Raw genomic sequence first — 5,749 nt, forward strand, 5'->3', positions numbered from 1 at the left:
TGTTGACGCTTCATCCTAACATTCTACTTGCGAATGACAGTGATTGAGGTTTTTTGTGCCTATCTCTTAGAGCTAGTGGGTCTCGATCCCAACTCCCTCGAATGTATTATCAAAGACCGGAGGGTTGTCACAATAGTACCTTGCATCCATGTAACGCACATGTGGTACCCGCATACCCCGCGCAAATGTGCACTCATACAACGACACGAAGACCTTGATATACATCAATCGATGAACACTAAAATAAGAACCAATGTCATACCAAATAACAGAAACCTCTGAAAATTAATTACTGATGTAATGAAAGAGACTCATTTTAAGTCTAAAGTTGGAAGTGTACCAATAGATAGTGATAAAATATTGGAACTGGTAGTCCGTATATTTTTCTTCCAGGGGCTTTCTCACACCAGTGGTGCTTCATTGGTCAATGGAGCCATGCTAGAGGTGTTAATCCCCTAGGTCGTAAGCAACCAAAAATTTTAGTGATGTAATGGTAGCATCAAGATACAAAAAGGAGGTAAATCCTTTGCATATTTGGATTTATCCTATGATGTGGGGAGACATTCCTGAAAAAAAAATAGGGAGGGAGGGCGAGTGACTTATTACTACAAACATACTCGCGGAATTTTCACTTTCATATTCCTAATCATAAACTAGAAATCACTATAAAGATATTTCTAAGAATATGCGCTATATAGATATCTACAAAGATATTTAAGGATACACGTAGAAACAGATATACACTATGTTCATGTGAGTATCACAAAATTAATCCTCGAAAATATGCATTTTTGCAGGAAAAAATTATAACATTTGTGGGATTGGAATTAAATAACTTCCTTTGCTGCGATGTATCGGAAAAAAAATTAACGTAACTTGTCTTGCAAACACTACTCCAGATTTGTTGTACATGCACATTTTCAATGATAAACATTAGAGTTGTAGCATAAGAACTATGATTAGTAATTACCAATATTACCATTTAAGTATTTATTAGATGTTGTAAAAAAATATGATGTGATTTTGACATCATAAACATGATTATAAGCATAAAAGTTTAGTATAAAGCATAATTTTATTTCTTTATTAAAATTATGATATTAGATGTTCATGAAAAAAATTATTTTTTAAGGAAACATGATAAATATATTTGAATAATACCTGGTCATATTTCGCTACATGGTGTATGAAATTCCTCAGTGGATTAATGATCATAGATAGATTGTTTAACCACCATAATAGTGAGTTTTGTCATATATCCTCCATCATCTTGAGTTTAGTAATCGGAACCAGTTGCCCTCCCGATGTCTGATAAAGACTCGATTAGAAGAAGAATCGTTCGTCCGATCTTTCATGGTACTCGATAAAAGAAACTGAATCTGTAGAAGAAATGTCGGATCTCGCGAGAGTCAAAGAAGCCGACGTAATGTCTTTGGTGGCTCCTGACTCGAGGCTTTTTATGGGTTTTATTCAACTCAAATTCGAAAACAAATCCCCTATACAAGACGTACCAAGCTACCTTTTATAACCTTGTCACAGTAGTCGTAAGGGCCTAAACTAATAACCAATTCGATCTGTCCAACTACTCGCACGATGGCCTCCTTCTACATCTCGAAGAGAAAAAACAAGCTAACTAACATGACTTGTACATGGACTTCTATATTCTAATAATCTAGTACTCCTTTTAATTAGGAAGCTAATTAATAAATCTAGCTACAATGATCACATAATATAGACTTGTTTGCTTGCAGGCTTTGAACTATCCCACTAGACATGAACATAGTATACCAATATTAATCTAGTGGAGGGGTTCCGAAATTTGGTTTCATCGTGTCCTTCTTCTGCTCCATCAGTGAAACCTCGAAGCAAAAGGCGCCAAGCTGTAACATGTTCAGACTTGTACATATTTTTTGTCCAATACTTGGAGCCGGCCCGAGCAAACCTTTAGCTGGAAAGATAATTGCAGCATTGATGGGCACATCGGTGTTGAGCTCTGCGTGTTGTGTTGTGGTAGTTATGTTAGGCACGCCTACAATGATCAAGGTGGGTTGGACATTGAAACCTTGAAATATTAAAAACAGGTGTTGATGTATAAGCTACTTAACGAGAAAGGCATTTTGCAAGAGTTGTTGCATAAAAAGTACTTTTACTCCAGAACGTTATCCTAGGTAGATGTTAAGCCTGCTGATTCACCCTTTTGGAGAAGCTTGATTAAGGTCAAGTTATCTTTTTTTATGAGAGGTTCATTTAAGGTTTATGCCGGCCAATCGACGAGTTTTCAGGAAGATACCTGGTTCGGTGATAGCCATTAGCTCTCCCGTTCGTCTGTTTGTGGCTAGCCTTTTGAACATCCAATTCCAATGGCTTTACTGGGTGACAAATGGATGAAGTGGATCCATTTGGTTTATAGGTTGATGTTGATTAATCTAATGCAGATGTCATATACATTAGTGAAGGTTAACATCTAATGGTGTGTTCATCATGAAGTCTATGTATGCGGATCTTATAAACTCTGGATCTATATTTTGCGGAAAACACATTTGGAAAACAAAAGATTCCTTCCGAAATCAAAGTTTATGTGGTTTTTGCATAGGGAGGTAGTTCTTACAAAATACAACCTTGCCAAGAGTAATTGGCACGGCAACAAAAAAAAATATTGTTTTTGTGTCCAGGAGGCGACAATACATCATTTGCTTTTGTCATGTCCATTTACTAGCTTGATTTGGCACACCACTCGTGTTACATACAATTCATCACGGCCAACGAGTATTTCAAATTTGTTTGTAAACTTGTTGGGCAGTATTCATCATAAGTTGAAGGGCGAAATCCATGTAGGAGTTTCTACCATTTTCTTGGCAATATGAAATTGTTAGAATGATTACGTTTTTAACAGTTCATCTATTCTCTTAAATATTTGTAGGTTATATATAAGCCAACGATTTCAATCTGTATGTGGTCATCACTTAGCGTGTAAACGTGCAGGGCTTATGACCTCCGGGTGCTACCGGCTAGAAATTGTTACACGGTGTTGAGTATATGTGTTATGTGTATATTATGTATTGGGTCCGTTTTTTAGTTTTTTGTATAGTTAAGATCCGTGATTCACCTTTGTACATCATATATAAGTGCCTATGCACGAAGAGCAATACATCGTGCAATCATAATTTCATACATGGTATCAATTTTTTAGATTTTCTTTTTCGCTTCCGCTACCGCCGCCGTCGCGCGTCTCCTCGGCGCCGCCGCCGCCGCCGCCGCAACCCCGCCGCCGCCACTCGCGCGCCCTCCGCGCCGGTAGCCGCCGGCGCGCTCGCTAGCCCGAGCCAGCCGCGCGCCTGCCACCCCTCGCGCCCCATCGATCCAGCCCGCTAGCCGGCCGCCGCCCATCCCTCTCTCCTCCCGCAAGCCAGCCCCGCCCGCCCGCTGCTTCCGGTGCTACTTGCTCTGCTTGCTACACTCCCAGCGCGTGACAATCCAATCTTGTGACCCGTGTGTTTGTGTCCCGACGACGGCGAGATCGCATCGATCAATCTTCGGCGGCTTCTAGCGTATACGTACATCCTGTGGGATAGTGCAAGCTAGCTAGCTCGAAGAAATCGATCCAGATGCTTGGTCCTTTGCTACGTACGTGAGTCAATTCCAAGTGAATCAATCAAGGTGCAAGTGGTGTACGTACATCTCGCGGTATACGCTCGATCGGCCGGAAGTAATCGCCCGCCGGTAGCTTGTGCACGCACCACCGACGCCATCCGCGTCACCGATTGTTACTGTCGAACCAGCAATGGCGTCACCGATTGTACCACAAGGATTGTTACTGTCGAACCAGCAATGGCGTCACCAGGCCCGTTCACCGCCGCCGACGCCCTAGAACGCGACCCCGCCGACATATGGGGCGGCCGCCACCTACGATGCGCCCGTTTCCACGTACGGGTCTCCGCATGCGTACAAGGCTCCAACCGCGTATGAGTCTCTCAGGTACTGGTGGATGTCGTCAGCACGCCAGCACTCGCCCGCTGGGCAGCAGCCAGACGGCGCCCAGCCCCTACAGCATCTGTCAGCGGGCCCGTAGGCTTTTTCGGCCGACCATCCGTCCTATCCGGCACCGCAGTTGCAGCCGGAGCTGTATGAAGCATACCCACCGCCGCCCAAACATGTGAGCCGTAGCACAGCCCCGTTGAGCGGCGGCTACGGCTTCTCCATGGCGTCTTCGCCCCCCTCGCCGGTCCTACCGCCGGCGCCCTGGGACCCTGTGCTCCTCATCGGGCTGCATGTCGCTCCTACACCGAACAACTACACTGAAGGTGGTGATTGATACATGGACACCGGTGCTACGGCTCACATGTTTGCTCATCCAGATAACCTTGTCTCCTTCACTCCTGTCTCCACCGGCCGCCGCATCATTGTCGGCGACGGTTCCACACTTCCTATCACACATATTGGGCACACTTCTTTTCCTTTTCCTTCTATTTCATTATCTTTGTCTAACGTACTTGTGTCCCCTCATCGTATTAAGAATCTCATTTCTGTTCGTTGTTTCACTCGTGAAAATCCTGTTACCGTTGAATTTGACGAGCTTGGTTTTTGTGTTAAAGACGCTTGAACCAGGATGGTACTTCACCGATGTGACAGCCCCGACGAGCTCTATCCGGTGCACTCGCCTTCATCCACCACCACCGCACCGGTTGCTCTCTCCGCTAGTGTCGATCTCTGACACGCTCGCTTGGGTCATCCCAACGCCGCCACACTTCGTCATATTTTTAGAAGTTTCAGTTTCAGTTGCAATAAGATCGAGGATCACATTTATCATGCCTGTCGAGTCGGTAAACATGTTCGCCTGCCGTTTAGTAATTCCACCATCATTACTTCTTTTCCTTTTCAGTTGATTCATAGCGATGTGTGGACTTCTCCGGTTCCCAGTAACTCGGGCTATTTATATTATCTGGTCATTCTTGATGATTATTCTCATTATGTGTGGATTTTTTCTTTACGCAGAAAGTCGGATGCACTCTCTATCTTGATGGCGTTTTACTCCTATGTTCGCACGTAGTTTGGGCGTCCCATCCTTGCGCTTCAGACGGACAATGGAAAAGAGTTCAACAACCTCGTTTTCCGCACCTTTTTGTCGCATCACGGCACAGTTTTCCGCCTCACATGCCCGTACACTTCACAGCAGAACGGCCAAGCCCAACGCGTCCTTCGCACTCTGAATGACTACGTTCGCACGCTCCTGTTTCATGCCAATGTGCCGCCTCGTTTCCGGCCGGACGCACTCGCCACTGCATCACTTCTTCTTAACATTAGACCCTGCCACCCACGGTGGAACTACGCACCTCACCATCTTCTCTTTGGTACGCTCCCGTCTTATGACGACTTGCGTATTTTTGGGTGCCTTTGCTATCCCAGCACTGCCGGCACTGCTTCTCACAAGCTTGCACCTCGATCTGTCGCTTGCATCTTCATCGGCTACCCCTCCAACTCCAAGGGATATCGATGCTACGATCCCATCTCTCACCGTGTGTTCACTTCCCGTCACGTTTACTTTGATGAGCATGTGTTTCCGTTTCACCAGGTACTCCTGGCTGTTCCTCCCGCCACTGGTGACGCGTCTCCTAGGGCGCTCGCGCGCCTCTCTTGGCCCGCCCCTGGATTTGAGGCGCGCCCCCCGCATGCGGCGCCTCCTACAGCCACGACACTGGCGCCCTCGACATTGGCGCCCCCCTCCCCCCGACGTTGGCGCACGCGGCCCCAT

The sequence above is a fragment of the Triticum dicoccoides genome, chromosome 2A, assembly GCF_002162155.2.
Source record: "Triticum dicoccoides isolate Atlit2015 ecotype Zavitan chromosome 2A, WEW_v2.0, whole genome shotgun sequence".
Lineage (NCBI taxonomy): Eukaryota > Viridiplantae > Streptophyta > Magnoliopsida > Poales > Poaceae > Triticum > Triticum dicoccoides.